This window comes from Psittacula echo (genome assembly GCF_963264785.1).
Source record: "Psittacula echo genome assembly, chromosome: 7".
Classification (NCBI taxonomy): Eukaryota; Metazoa; Chordata; class Aves; order Psittaciformes; family Psittacidae; genus Psittacula; species Psittacula echo.
The window spans coordinates 3,055,921-3,072,256 of record NC_137740.1 but is presented as its reverse complement, the minus strand read 5'-3'; the positions used below and the strand labels follow the sequence as shown (position 1 = coordinate 3,072,256).

At 43.2% G+C, this 16,336-nt stretch overlaps 1 protein-coding gene across 1 annotated transcript in view; it reads left to right on the top strand.

Moving 5' to 3' along the window:
• ROR1 (receptor tyrosine kinase like orphan receptor 1) overlaps positions 1-16,336 on the top strand; it is a gene marked incomplete at both ends in the record, with an annotated part of 181,138 nt that overhangs the window by 10,057 nt on the left and 154,745 nt on the right. The window lies entirely within an intron of this gene.

Here is a 16,336-nt window from a genome sequence, read left to right as displayed (position 1 = left end):
GATGTTGTCATTATCTCTCTCTTTAGTTTTCCTCTGCACGGTAAAATGCTATATGCTGAAAACCACTTGTTCTTCACAACATAAAGAACAGTAGTTTACACGTGTATAAACCAGGTTTTTAGTACAGCCAAGAGCTTTAGGAAGGCCTTTGGATACCCAGCTAGGAAGAACTGTTGAAAGGGTTTTGCTTCTTTCAGTCATTAAGTAAATTCTCCAAAAAGGGGCCCAGGCAAGGGAGGAAGCTGCAAAGGCATCCTCTGACTATAGAGGAATCTTAGTCATTAGCAAAATCCTAATTCATCAGGGATCAAAAGATGTTCTCCTGACTTTTCTTCCATTATATAGGGAGAGATAATATGCGATTTGCCATTTTTCCTATGAGAATCTGTTTGTAGGATGTGAGTTATGTTCTCACATTCTGGTTTTGTGATTTATATATGCATTTTTGACAAACCTTACTTTCAGTCCTAGTGAGTAGTAAACTGTGAGCAGGAATAAAAGGTTCACAAAACTTCACATATTTTATGTGCACCACCCTCACAGGGAATAACTTCTTCTGAATAGTGAAGGTCCCAGTAGTTCTGGGGGAGATATTTGCTTTGTCTTGAGAATTTAAGAACTTTATAGTTGGCATTGGGGAAGGGGAAAAAGGTCTTCCCAGCATCAACAGCAGCTAAGGTTAATTCTCAGGGAATTTATTCAATAAAGAAGGACAGACTAAACGCAAACTTGCTGCTTTTCTTGCCATAAGGTTCTTGGCTGGGTAACCTAATCTCCTGGTGAGTGCCGCAGATGGAAGCAGCTCCTTTAAATGTGGGAACTTTACAAGGATTTTGGGGAACCTGAACCCCTGAGGTTGCTCTGTTGTCATTCATGGGGCCTGCTGAGTTCTGTCATTTGAGGCCATTCTGAAGGCTCTGCAGTTGGAGCTCTTGAGCACTGGGTGAATTTTTTGGCCTGTGTTACGTTTATCATGAGGTACCTCTGATGAAATGGTCCCATCCTGCTTGAAAAACCCAAGAGCTGTCCCCTGGTTCAAGATGATTTTGACTGAATGCAGCACAATGTCTTACCCAGAGTGTTCTTCCTGTGGTGCCAGTAACTGACTGAGGCTGTTGCCTGGGGCGTTGCAGATCATGGAGCAAGGGTCAGCAGGGAGAGCAGTGCTATTGCTGCCTCTGGCTTTGGATCGTATCAAAGTGAAGGGTTCTGCACAGTTTTGTACATCAGGTATATTTTATTGTCAGCTCTACAGAAATCCCCTCCCCAAAGGCTGTGCTCGTCGGATGTTCTGTTACACTGTTCCCCTTGCCAGTTATTGTTTCCTGGGATTATCAAGGGTAACTTCACATGGACTAATTGTAATAACTGAAAAGGCCTAAGGGCAAGAATTCTGTCTCGACGTTGCAAGTAGGGGATTAGGTGTGTATATTCAGTATAATTTGCGGAGAGGTGTCTATGTACCTATCTGTCAGAAGAACTGTAAAATCATTTGAAGTGCTGCAAAGGACAGATATGTGGTGATATGGAGGCTCAGCTTACTTCTGCTTTTGTTGCATTATCCCATTGAAGCTAATTTCACACTTTTCCTCCCCTTGCCTGTCAGAGCTGGTGTCAGGATCCTTCAGAAGGCACTTATGTTCTTGAAAGATTATTGTGCTAATTCAGCTTTAATTTCATGAGGTATCAATGCCTGATATAATCCTGCTATTTGTTACTGTAGTTTTACTGTATTTTACTGACACCAGAGCTGGTTGGTGGTTACAGTGAAGATGACTGAGGTGCAGGAGGGAAATACTAGGTTTTGATCTCTACTTGCTTTGCTGTCTTCAAGATCCTGCAAGTGGTTCTGATCCTCTGGGGCTCAGTCATTCAGTAATGCTCATTAAAATAGTCAATCTGAGAGAGCCTGACAGCTTTTCTGCCAGTGTCCTCTAAAGAACACATGTAATGCATCTTTGAGGGAATTTAGTGGGCAATTGCTTTTGGTTGGCTAAAATATTTCCTGTGTAAAAGAATGCCTGCTATGCTGGACTTGTGATGGGAAGAACTGTGCTGTCAGAAATAACAGCCTGGGTTCATGGCATCTTCTCCTTACAAAGTTATTTTTCCTAATGATCAATGTACTTGTTACTAGCAGCACTAGGTTTGTATTTGTTCCACAGTGTTCCTGCATTCTAAGCTGGTTGTTCAGAGCTGTAGTATATCAAGCAATACAGGCATCTGAAGCTATTCATCAGTTTTATTTAAATAAGAGGTAAAGAGGGAATTATTGTTCAAAAACTATTTATCTGTCTTAATTTTGGCCTCAGTGGCTTCACTCTCTAAGCTTTTCTTGGGGCTTCAGGGTAAAACAAAGCCGCTTTCAATGTGAAAATGGTGGTTTGAGGAGCAAGGCCACTGAGTGTGATATTACCATGCCAAAGGATGCATCTTTAAACAGCCTGAACTCATTCCTGTTAATGATGATACCTGTTACTTGTAGACATAGCCAGTAAATTGAAAAGTTACTTTGTTATATTTTCCTTATTTTTAAAATCAAATAAGTATTTTTCCATAAAAAACAACATTGTTGCTTTTTTTTCAGGCATGTTTCCTGTAGCAGTGAGCAAGGGGAGTGCTTTTACACAAAGCAGTTTCGGTGCTGAGTGTCTTAAGTATCTTATCCTGAAGAAGAGACAGGCAATTCTTACTGACTTCATTGGGACTTAAATACACGTGGTGCTTTAAAGAAATCATAGAAACATAGAATGGCTTGGGTTGGAAAGGACCTTAATATCATCCAGTTCCAACCCCCTGCCATGGGCCATGGGCAGGAACACCTCACACTACACCAGGTTGCTCCAAGCTCTGTCCAACTTGGCCTTGAGCACTGCAAATGGAACATTTACCACTTCTCTGGGCAACCAGTTCCAGCACTTCACCACTGTCACAGTAAAGAGCTTCTTCCTTATATCTAACCTGAACTTGCCCTGTTGATGTTTAAACCCATCACCCCTTGTCCTATCCATGGGCAAGGTGTTCTGTTTTGCCTCATTGCTCCATTATTCAGGTACACCCGTTTCCTGTCAGCTTGGGGGGTGTTGGTGCTACTACTGAGGTGGTTATTTTCTGTGGGCTTTTGCCACAACTAGGGAAAACTGATGAATGGGGATAGTCTGGAGTGCTGCCAGTGCCCCTTTTCCCATAGATGTTCAGTGTCCACTGCAGGACATGTGAAATGGAATACTTTGGATTTTGGCTGTAAGCAGAATATAGTGTTGCTTTTGCTTCCTCCCCCAAATGCCATGGGAGAAAGGATAGTTTTGATCTGTGTATCCATACTGTGATGTGTAGCTGGCTCAGCTTTCAGGGATGAAAGACGACTGTCATTTCAAGCACTTGCCATATGAGAAAACAGTGTCTGTTCCTGCATGGCTGTTTGGGGGAAGGGAGGAAGCAAACGCTTCGCATACAGGAAAATACCAGCTCAGGGGGGATATTTGGTTTCACTAAACAAAATATTATCCAACCTCCTTTGCATGACTTTCACACCATAATGGGGCTAAAATGAACAGCCAAATGCAAATGGTTACACTTCTTGTTCCATATATATATTCTCATGCCCTCTACCAACCTTCACCATAATATCCTGTCTTTTATTCTAGGAAATTAAAAGGCATCTCATTTGCCTAGTAATAAATACTATAGAATCCACTCAAATCAATGAAAAGCTACTGTTTATTTCTGCTAGGAATATTTCTCCAACTGAATGCATGGCTTGGAATAATCAGTTTCATTTCCAAACTTTAAATTCATTTATATGTTAGCAAAGCATTTATAGGATTTGATGGAAGCTATTGCTACTTGAGACCATATTTGTTCTTGAAGGCTGTATTTAGTGATTGCAGTTCAAGGAGATTAATTGGAATTCTCGGAGCATGAATGTACATTTCACATTTTGGAGGAACATAAAGATATACAAAAGGAAATGTTTAATGCTATGCATTTAAATTTGCTCTCCTCATTGGGAAACAACTCCCATGTTTAGTCTTCTATGTGGCTTCTTTGGCTTTCATTAGTTTTCTCCTTACTTTTTAGAGTTCTGAAATGAGTGATTTCTGTGTATGTGGAAAAAGGATTTTCTAATCTTCAGGATTTTTCTGTTTTGCCTGAATCTATCAAACATTTGTTCTGATGAAGTGAGAAGTAAGACAGCTCAAAGTGTCTTTTTCCTGTTGCACAAGGGTTGAGCCCTGCTTAAGTTCTGTAGAATTCACTAGTATGAGCCAAACTAGGAAAGAGTTTGGGTATTTTATGTTCATTCATCTTTGATGTTTGGGATTTGGGACTTCAATGGTTTATTTTGGATATAAGCCCAGGTAAAAATGTGCTGGAAAAGGGGTGCACCTGGCAGGCGAGGCTCTGGCCTGCACGAACAGGTTCTGTCCTGGGCCAGTTTTAACCTGAGGTTTCCATCTCCCTTGTATCTATATAGCGGTTCTGTCTGCAAACATGTACAGAAGGGTCACCCCTGGAGAGCACTAGCACCGAAGATGTGGAAATTCAGTGTTAGTGCTGCTTTCCAGGGTGGGTTCTTCTGCTATATTTTGTTGTGTGTTTTGTCATGATGAACTTGCCCTGTTTGTTGAGATTTGGAGGTGAAATGGTGTGCACTGAACTTTGTGGTTTATATTGTCTTTGGTAGAAGGCTTATTCAGAGTTGCTGAGAGCATTTGGAAGCGTCACCCCAGAGTGCAGCTGTGTTTCCACTCATGTTGTTCTGTGAGGAGCAGATCATGCTTTTGGGGCGTTGCTATCGAATCAGTTCTATTGGCAATTCAAAATCCTGGGGTTTCGTTTGGGTTTTAGTATATTCTTGTGTTGGCCAACATCTGCTTAGAAGTTTTCTATTAACATCCCTTTAATTCTGGAATATGCTTTGCTTAATTGAAACTTTGAAGTCACAGGAACATATTTTGACCAAACCTGGTCTTTCTTACACTAATGTCAATGCAGAATAAATGCCTGCTGTGACTGATGCTGGTAATACATTGTTGGAGGCTTTGTGATTTGAAAGCTTCCAGTTCCTTTGGTTCAGCAAGACTCCAAATTTCATGACTTCCCAAGCATGCTGCAATGCTCATCTGAGCTGTTTAATGAAGAAGAGATGGAAGGAAGGGCAGCTCTCAGAAACCATGAATGTATCATGGTGTTCACTGGTAGGTAAGTGTTCCATGGCATACGTTGCATGCATTTTTCTCTAAATAATGCATTTAAATACATTTTCGTTACGTGTGCCAAAAGCATGGGGCAGTTCCAGCTTGCAGTGAGCACCCTGATCTGCCCTTAGAGATGTGGTTCGGTTCAGTTCGTATGTGTGTGTGATGAACAGCAGAGAAACAGAACACACCATGAAGCTGTGCAGCTCTTCAGTTGGCTTGTGTTTCTAAGAAGATGCTTATTCTTTAATCTAGGCAGTGATTGGTATATTATCCACAGTGTGACTGATTTACCAAGAGATGCAATCAATTTGTTTCTAAGCAGAGACATGGCTTGTCTAATACAACACAGGCACACTAATGACAGTGCAGTTTCCAGGGCTTTTTCTTATTTTCCAGTTTTTAATGACTAAGGTTTTTTTGAAAAAGCCAATAAATAAATCCATCTGTGCCAGTTTTTTCAGGGGAAAAGGTCCAGGGGAGCAGAATTACAGATGTTCACGTGCCCAAACCCCATAACGGTATTAGCAATGACAGAGCTGCAGTACTTTTTGGCATGGCAGCTAAAATGATTGGCCTATTTTTCACGCAAAATCTTTGTTTATATTAGAAGCTTTATATCTCACATAAAATGAGCTTTATGTGAATGGGAACTGGACTTGTAATGATTTAGTTTAGAAAAGTAATGTCAACACCCCAAAGGATTTCTGGCTGTTGATTTTTCCCAGTGTCCAATGGAAGCCTTTCCTAGAGGTTGAAGAATGTCTCACTCTGACTTCTGTTGCAGCACACAAAGAGAAGTGTCTTGACAGCTTCCAAACCAATAACATCTTACTTATGTTTCAATACATGAATAACAGCTCAGGCTTTCTAGAGATGATCTTTTTGTAATGTCTTTACTTGGGGAACATACTGCAGCCAGATGAATGTAAATCCTTCAGCATTTTGAAGAACAGGAATGTATTCCCTTAAAAAACGTGTGTTACAGCAGGGATATGCAGTAATGTTAATTCCCTGAGCCAGGGTTGTATTCTTTTAATTAAGAGGTGCAGTTAGCAGAGCACATGATACTTCTTCCTCTTCATGCTGTTTCTTTCCTCTTTTCTAATCTCTCTGCTCCAGTGTGGCTTTTTTCCATGGTCCTTGGGAGTCTTGTGTTTTTCAAAGCGATCCCCTGCTGATTGTTCTGAGGTCTGTCTAAGCAGTTTCTTCAAGTCTGATTTAAAAGAAGTTGTTGTCTTTGATTACTTAAATAATTCAATTGCTGTCTGTGGGATTAGTTTCTTTGCTGGAAGGAGAAGAGGCCAAAAAGCTGCCAGTGCTTTTTGGTCTATCTGCAGCCTCACATGACTGGGGTGCATCTTTGAGTATCCCTGGTTCATCCCTCCAGGCTGGGGACTGTCGAAACGAGTCTTTGCATCACCTAATGCAAGGAGAGACTGATGGAGAAGCCATTCTGCACAAACTGGTGCTGGAAATGCTCTGCTTCTGTTGAAAAAGCTGTTCCACGCAGCGCTGCTGCAGATGTCTCCGCTATTCCCAGAAGTCAGGTCCTATGGCAAACTCTGGTGCTTTATCAGCTCCAGCATGAAGTGAGAACTCCTGCTAATCTTACAGAGGCAATTGCTGTGGTGAGGAAAAATGCCTCAAGCTGTTACTTCTTCCACACTCCTGGTTTGTTTTCCCCTTCCCTGTCACCTCCCTGTGCCCCACAGCATATGCCCCACTGCCTGTGTTTGCCCTTTTTCTTTTCTTGACAGTGAATGTTACTAATTTATTCTTGTCTTGTCTTGAGGAAAATGGTGACTTGCCTTTTCATATAATATCTGCTCATTCCTAGATTACTGTGGTGGCAGAAATTGAAGCATTCAGACTGGGGACATCTGTGTTTGTTCAAGAAACAACAGGAGATGCAGTGGATGGAAAATAGACAAAGCTTGTTTGAGGCAAAAGAAACTAGCAAGATACCTTGAAGAAAGTGTTAAATAAGCTCTGCCTAAGGCCCCAGTCCAGCAAAGCACTTAAGCATATATTGTAACTGTAAACAGTTGAGACATCCCGTTGATCTAAATGGGACTAGTTTTGTGTTTAAAGTCAGATACTCGCTTGAGTGCCTTTCTGGACCAGGGCCTAAGACAGTGAGAGTTCGACTTGTTTTTCAGTTACCAGAGTGAGACTTGAAAGTGAGACCTGACCAGTGGTTAGTGGTGTCCTGGAGCATCTGGGATAGCAGAGAGACTGCTCAAAGTTGTATCCCTGCTGCTGCTTTTCCTGCCGCTTGCACAGAGGCTGCTTTTGCCTTGCTTATTTTTCTGCTCACAAGTCAAATGACTTGTGCCGAATGTGAATGTAAAAGATGCAAATAGTTCATTGCATGCCAGGGCAGTGATGTAACTGGTCACATTTTTCAGGGGTCTCAACCTGACTTGTGTGGTAGAAGAGGAAGAAGGGAAACAGCAATGAAAGGAGTGATGTGGAGGTGTCTGTCTACTTCGCTGGTATTCAGTACATGTAAAATTCTTAGTTTTATTTAAGTACACCTAAAACTGTAAGTGAGGTTTTAAAATCTGTTGCTCCTATGTAGGTTATATCTTATCTTTTTGTGACTCTTCAATCTAGCCTAGAAGCATTTCTTAGGGAAACAGGATTTTTTCCAAGCTGTTATTCCCATATGACTTCCATTACTGAAGGATCTTGCTTAGTGGGCTTGATCCCACAAACTGTTTCTCTTGCAAGTTGTTGTTCCTGCAGAAGGTTGACTGCTGGCTTGAAAGGGGAGAATGCTGCTCTGCTTCAGGTTGGCCATTGACTTACCCTGCCCCAATTTGTCTCCATCTCAGCCTGTGTGAAGTAGGATAATAATGTTTACCCACCTGTGGGATACAAGTTGAGATCTTTGAATGAAAGGCCCTACTGTGCAAAACTACAAGGTAGCACTATTGGGGGGAGGGGGGGAAATGTTCTGGACCTGCAACTTTAGACTATTTACAGTGAATGTAGTGAAGGTTTCATTAATAAATAGGTGAGGTGGTGTTGGTTTGCAGTTGTACGTGGTATTGCTTTAAAAAGAAATAATATTAGGGAATAAGGCTGTAGTTGTCACTATCTTAGTATTGGCAGAAACATGAAGGACAACTTTCTAACTCCTTAGGTGTGGAAGTTCTGCTGCTGTTCGTGGTTATTGAACTGTTCTGCTTCTGGCTACCGTGCTGCCTACCTCCTGTTACTCTCCTGGCTTTGTGTCCATGTCATTTCTGACTCTGAATAGCAATAGTACTTTTAAGGAGGTGGCTGAGGAAAAGGGCTGCGCTAGCAGGGTGATGAAGAGGAATAAAAATGAGAATCAAATCTGCTAAAGAATAATCTTGAAGAATAATCTTAGTTTTCTTGTATTGCATCCGCAGGGCCTGGACAGGATTTATGCTTCAGTCCAGGCTGTGTTCAAATGCCCGGTAAGGAACAGGCTCCTTTCTTTAGTACTTTAATAGTGTAGATCTCAGTGGTGGTGGTGTCAGTGGTAAATCTCCATTGACTTCAATGGGGACAGGAGTTTGCTTCTCTCTTCAGTATGTCACAGGCTGGTTTGAGCTGGAAAGGGCCTTAATCTCATCCAGCTCCAACCCCTGCCACGGGCAGGGACCCCTTCCACTAGAGCAGCTTGCTCCAAGCCCCTGTGTCCAGCCTGGCCTTGAACACTGCCAGGGATGGGGCAGCCACAGCTTCTCTGGGCGCCCTGTGCCAGCACCTCAGCACCCTCACAGGGAAGAGCTTCTTGCTTTTCACAGGAAAGAGCTTCTTGCTTTTCACAGGAAAGAGCATATACTGAAGTGTGTGAGGAGGAGCAGTAGCCTGGAGCAAAGATTAGACTAAAAGTTACACAACAAGTTAAAAATAAAGCGCAGGCTCTCCCGGGTCTCCAGCAGACACTTTTATGTAAGCTGCCAAAAACACTTCTCAAAAAGAAAATGAAAGAGTATAGAATAATACACAAAATGGTAAAATAAGCTCTTCTGTTACCCTTCAGTCATCAGCCGTGTGTGTGTGGTGGGGGTGTGTGCACACAGCCTAGTCACTAAAGACCCTTATAATTGTTCCTACATCAGCCTTAGGTCAGGAAATACACCTGACAAAGCTGTAATTTGTAGAGGTGTGTAAAACACCTTTTCATAAGGTTTTGTTTCATATTCCTTTGGCTCAGGCTGCGGACAAATTTTCCCGGCGTTTTACGTGCACAAACTATATCATTGTTTTGGAAAATGCAAGTCTGACCACTGTAAATGGGTTTATATTTCCAACAGGGCAGTTATTTAATTTCCTGTTGGAAGTCTGCAAATGTTGGCACTGTTCACTCCTTGGCAGGGAGCCAGAGGAGAGCACGGTATCACTAGCATGCTACAGCCCAGTTGGGATTGCAGTTGGGTTTATCCCAGCTCTAACACTGGACTATAACAAAGTATAGTTTTTTGATTAAACTTCATAAAAGCAGCCAGGGAGATAGGCCTGAAAGGGGGGTGATAGGGTGATCTCTAGCAACAGAACAGCTTTCCTTCTCCCTTACTTAGTCTTGTTCTGTAATACTTCTTGTTTTGCTGCAGACTTAGCGTCACTTTGCGGTTTTCCATTAAAACACCACAAAAAGGTGCTGAGGTCTGATCCTGAAATTGGCTCTTTCAGTATAAACACATTCCCTGATGCAGTTTTCTCCCTTAGGATCCATGTGCATGGTCCCAGTGGAAGGATGGCTGCCAAGGTTTGAACCTCTAATAGTCACAGTGACATGACTGAAAGTCCTGAAGTCACCCAGGTGCATTTCCAAAGGATTCATCAGCATCCAGAGCTTGAGCTGTCTGGAAAATGCTATCTCTAGAGACAAGGGCTTGGAAATTATTTGGAAAGCAAACTCCTATAAACAAAAAAGATATTTTTGTTCAGCGCTTGTTTTAAATACAGACTTCACTCTGCAAAAATGACTCAGATGAGTGTTAAAACACATACTTTACCTTGGTTGCCTGGTGTAGGCTATCTATAGCTGCACCATGCTGCAGGCAGGGAATTTCCTCTGCATGACAGAGTTATTAGATCATGTGGACCTTCTGGTGCACCAGTAACCATGACCCAGCAATGTGTGCTTGAGCCCAGAACCCCCCCGTGTGCTGGGCTGCACCCCCAGAGCGTGAGCAGCAGCTCAGGGAGGGGATCCTGCCCCTCTGCTGTGCTCTGGGGAGACCCCCCCTGCAGCCCTGATCCAGCTCTGGGGCAGCAGCACAAGAGGGACGTGGAGCTGTTGGAGCGAGGGCAGAGGAGGCCATGGAGATGCTGCGAGGGCTGGAGCAGCTCTGCTCTGGAGCCAGGCTGAGAGAGCTGGGCTGGGGCAGCCTGGAGAAGAGAAGGCTCCTGAAGGGGAGACCTGAGAGCAGCTCCAGTGCCTAAAGGGGCTGCAGGAAACCTGGAGAGGGGCTTGGGACAAGGGCCTGTAGGGACAGGCCAAGGGGAATGGCTTTAACCTGCCAGAGGGGAGACTGAGGTGAGCTCTTAGGCAGAAGCTCTTCCCTGTGAGGGTGCTGAGGCGCTGGCCCAGGGTGCCCAGAGAAGCTGTGGCTGCCCCATCCCTGGCAGTGTTCAAGGCCAGGTTGGCCACAGGGGCTTGGAGCAAGCTGCTCTAGTGGAAGGTGTCCCTGCCCATGGGAGGGGTTGGAATTGGATGAGCTTCCCACCCAAACCATCCCATGATTCTATGATTTCTGGTGGCCTACTTGCTCACAGAATTCTCCATTTGACTGTGGTTTGCAGGGGAGATAATTCTCTTACTGACATCTACATCTTGAAGTAAATTAAGCCAACTCCAATTTTCTTTTGCAAGTTTTTCTCTTTGAAAGGAGCTCTGTGTTGAAAGCAAATGACCCAATGACGTGGCAGACTCTTCATCACTTGGAAGCCTTTAAATCGAGGCTGACATCCTGAACAATTCACTCTCAACCACAGTGGGTTGTGTGCTAGAAGTGCTGGGTGTAGGAAATTGTTGCATGTGTCATGCAGGGGATCAGACTTAGGATTATTGTGGTCTCTATTAAATCTCACATGAGGCAGCATTCAGTGTAATCTGTTTGGATTTACTCTGTTCTGATCTGGAGGAGCTGCTTTTCCTCAGTGATTTGGGTTTGGAAGAGGAGGTACTCAGAGAGCTGTACACAATTTATGTGTTATAGTTAATATTTGCAGTCACTTTTTATGGCTTCTCTGAAGCTGCAGTAGGTAAAGCTCTATGATGGAAAGCAGAAGGAGGATAAAAAGCATGTTTCGAACTCCTGTCATGCTTTGGTATTGTTTCATGAATGATATTATTGACTGCTGATAATATATAGATTGGGCCATTGATATGTATTGAAGCAGAGCACGTTATACCTAAGTAATTCCGTGTGTCAGAAGATCAGGTTCTTTTTTTCACTGGGTCCTATGAAATAGTGCAGCTGAAGGAAAATGCACCTAAACCCCAAAGCATATAAAGCATGTAAAAACGTGCTTGGAGTACTGCAGTAATCTACTTCTACCACTTTCAGGTTTTGTGATAACTTATTAAATAGGATCTGTAGGTTTTGTTTCTTTATTTTTGATGCACTTATCTGTATTTATATTCCGAAAGGCAAACTGGAGTGTTCTTTCTATATGCTTATGGAGCTTAGAGCAGTAATAACTGTGTAAGGGCCAGGAGACCCTCTGGTCCTTTACAGTTTCTTCTGGGTGTTAGATTTCATGCAGAAAATATGGTTCTCATTGCAGTTTGGCAGCCTTCAGGAAAAAGCAGATCTTTCCAGTGTTCCATCTAAAAGAAATAGAGTGCACTCAGTTTGTCTTTGCTGTCTGTCAGTGATAGTATCCAGAAGTTACTAGTTTTGTTACAGTAGGTTTGATCGAGCAATCTCAGAACTGTTTATAAACAGTGTGTACTTTTTCTCCATGTCTTGCTGTTAGCTGTATGTTTTCTTCCTTTAGATACATGCAGAGGAGCACAGGTAAAACAGAGATCCCAAAGGAGAACCTGTAGCAAGTTTGGACAAAAAGCCAGGGATATTCTGTTCCATGCCTCTGTTTTACTCAGATTTTAAGATCGAAGCCCCAGTTTTCTTGCCTACATGTGGCTCTTTTTCACACTATACATATGTAGCCATCTTACCTACGTTAATCCTTATTCTTGGGCTTGCCAAAACTCCTCATTCACTGTCTCTTACCCCTGTACCTCCCAAAGCATAGAATCATAGAGTCATAGAATGATTTAGGTTGGAATAGACCTTAAAGCTCATCCAGTTCCAACCCCTGCCATGGGCAGGGATACACCTTCCACTAGAGCAGCTTGCTCCAAGCCCCTGTGTCCAACCTGGCCTTGAACACTGCCAGGGATGGGGCAGCCACAGCTTCTCTGGGCACCCTGTGCCAGCGCCTCAGCACCCTCACAGGGAAGAGCTTCTGCCTAAGAGCTCATCTCAGTCTCCCCTCTGGCAGGTTAAAGCCATTCCCCTTGGCCTGTCCCTACAGGCCCTTGTCCCAAGCCCCTCTCCAGGTTTCCTGCAGCCCCTTTAGGCACTGGAGCTGCTCTCAGGTCTCCCCTTCAGGAGCCTTCTCTTCTCCAGGCTGCCCCAGCCCAGCTCTCTCAGCCTGGCTCCAGAGCAGAGCTGCTCCAGCCCTCGCAGCATCTCCATGGCCTCCTCTGCACTCTCTCCAACAGCTCCATGTCCCTCTTGAAACTGCAAGACATTGGGCTGAAATCCTCTGTTCTGCACAGTGTTGCACACTGGTTTGTTAACTCCAGTTGCAATGAAGGGCTTGCTCTGCTGCTGGTGACTGTCCCTGAGTTCAGGGTGCCACCTGAGTATTAGGGGAAAGTGTGAAGAGATCGCAATGTGCTGCAGTCTGACAGGAGTCAAGTCCTGTGTGGTGCTTTGTGCATTCAAAATCACTATAAGATATCAAATGTTTTAAATGTGAATTTGGACTAAAAAGCCAATATATCTTTGGACATCTAAAAAATGAGGTTTGTATGGCAAAGGGAGAATGAAAGAATACCGGTCAGCCACACAAACCAGTGATACCTTACCTAATGCTAATACATCCTGCTAAACCACCCCCACAACCTCACAACATCATAGTAAGAGTGATGTTGACATATACCTTATATGGTGAATAACTTGATGCTGAATATGTGTTTTTATGAGGAGCACTGCCATTTATCATGCCATGCTCAAGTTTTAGCTATCATATATAAAATGACAAAGTGCTTTTAAATTTGCTACCTTGACTTTGAAAGCTGTTTTGATTAACGCTCTTGAAGAATGGAGTTCAGAATCCTTAGGAAATAGGGATGATATCAAAATACTGTGATTTGGTAGGTTAAAGATCGTGATTAAGATCTTATGGGAAGCGAATTCATAGAGGAAAAATATATAAAGGAATCTATAGTTACTTACAGAGATTATATTCTGATGTGAGGACATCCTCTTAGTCTGTGGGAATGGTAGGTGTGGATAAAAGAGGGGCCTGAAACACAAGAGGGAGGCATCTAAAAACTGTGAGTGAGATGACCAGAGATGGGTGCAAAAGCTTAGGCTAAATACAGGCACAAAATCAGAGAAGCTGATTAAGACTGAAGCTCTGAGTGATAGTGAGAGAAGCAGGAAAAGAGAAAGCCAAGAGAAATGCCAGCTTGTGATTGAGTGCACAGGAGATATCTTGCTGAGTGAAACCAAATGCTGTTCCACCAACACAGCAGATACAATGAATACGGAGTTGTAAGGACTGGAATCTCAGTGCAGAATAAGAAAAACCAGGGATGTTTTCTGGTTTCTCCTGACAGTTTTTTAACCTCTGAGGAAGTTTTTCAGTCCTGGTCAGCCTCAGGAGTAAGAGACACTGTGTGTGGATGGGGGTAGGGCTGGGAAACTGGGAGGGGAATAAAAACCCCAGAAGACAAATATAAAGCCTGTTTAAAAAAGAAGTATTAAGGAATTCTACATCAATCTGCTTAACAACAGAAAAGTTATTTGCAAGCATCTGGAAGATAACAAGGAGATGGATAGCAAGCTAAACTGCTTCTGTCAAGAGCAAATCCTGCCACACCAATCTCCTTCCCTCTTTCAGCAGCTTATGGAGTCTTGTGGAGAGCAAGAGATGATGAATCTTGAGTTCATGTAAACTTTGGTGTTGCATCTCATGTGCTGTTCCTACACATCATCTACAGACACTGGGTCTTAGTGAAACCAGTACAGCCTAAAGGCAGAACTGGAGTGGTAGCTCTCAGGGTTTGCAGGGAAAATGGGGAGCCTCTAAATAAATGGGCCCAGTGGTTTGGTACTTCTGGTGGCAACCTGGGGAATGGGGAACACTCAGGTGCAGGGATGGTGAGGGTGTCGGTTTTAAAAATGATCTTGTAAACTGGATAAATAGTCAGAAGAAATATGATGAAGTGGAATAAGTGCCATTATATTAAGCTTCTGGGGGTGTAGTCACCTGTGTAAGTTGCAGAATAGGAATGTGATTAAGTTGAAGCTCTTCTAAAATGATTTGGGAGCTTTCCATGGAACAGCAAGTGAGCAGAGTCAACAGTGGCATACTGTGAAGAGAAGGCAAACATTGTGTTTGGCTGTGTCAACAGCAATAGAACCAGCAGGGTACAAGAAGCTGTCTGTCCCTCTGCTCAGCATGGGCGAGACCTCAATGGGATGAATGCTGTGCCTAGTTTTGGGAAGCATATCTTGGAAAAGGTACGGATCAGCTGGAGAAAGTCCACTGAGAACAGCAAGAATCGTCATGGAGCTAAGAAAACATGACCCATGAGGATGAATGAATGGAGCTTGCATCACCAGAAAGGAAAAAAGAACGCAGATATTATGAGTTGTTACTACATGAGCTGTTCCAGGGAGGAAGAGCTGAGCTTATCCCCAATGGCAGTGATTGCTGGGACAAAAGATATTTGGCTTAATTTACAACAGAACAGATTTAATTTAGATATGAGGAGAGAACTCCCCATGGTAAAGAGAATAAAGCCCTTCACAGTCTTGGGAAGCTGTGAAGTCTCTGTTTCTAGAGGTCTTCCACAAGAGATTAGGCTTACATGTGTTAGGACTGGGTTTGGGGAGGGAGATGGCAGGATGACTCTGCAGTGTCTACTTTACCCTGGTACCTATGTTTACCCTATAAAGAGATCCTAGAGAAACTAGCTTTGTAAGGCTCCATTTAGCCTTTGTGACAATTTCACTCACCTATTTTATAGAATAACAGGCTGGTTTGGATTGGAAAGGACTTTATGATCATCCAGTTCCAACCCCCTGCCATGGGCAGGGATGCTTCACCCTAGACTGTGCCGCTCAAAGGTCTGTCCAACCTGGCCTTGAACACTGCCAGGGATGGGGCATTTACCACTGCTTTGATCAGCCTGTTCCAGTGCCTCACCACCCTCACAAGGAAGAGCTTCTTCCTTATATCTAATATTTCTTCAGGCCTTTCCAAATACACACGTTAATAAAAGCAATAATAGTACAATACCTCAGTTGTTTCTCATCTAAGATTTGATGGAGTATATATTTTATATGAAAGCTCACAGAAAACAAACATTTTTTAGACCTCAGATATAGTACATGATCCTGCAAGCCTCTTTGCCCTTTATCCTGAGATGACTTCTAAAAGGAAGGGTGCTTCTGCACTGCACATCTCCTGCATGTTGGGGGAGCACAGTGGTGCTATGGGTGGTATTCACCTGGGGTGCTTCTCCAAACCAACAGCCTCGTAGTCTTTCCTCATAGCAAAGCATATTTTTAGTCCTGTCCAAGGAGATGACAAATCCATCTACTTTATTAATCACGAGTCACTTGAGAACAGCAAAGCATCAACCATTTTGAAGGGATTGAGTATGTCAGAATCTCTTATGGTTTTTTTCTGTGTCTGTCTAATAGTCTTTGATTCACTTCTGACTTCCCAAGTAGTTCAAGTCTGCCAAGAAGCCTGATCACTCGACACCAGCCCACAAAACTGCATAGACTTGGGTTCACTGTCGGCTTGAGTTAATACATCAGAGATGAGTCTAGTCCAAAAGCAGAAGAAAAAAACCCATTTTCCAGAGTTGTGTGAGCCATTAAGAGGGGAAGCTC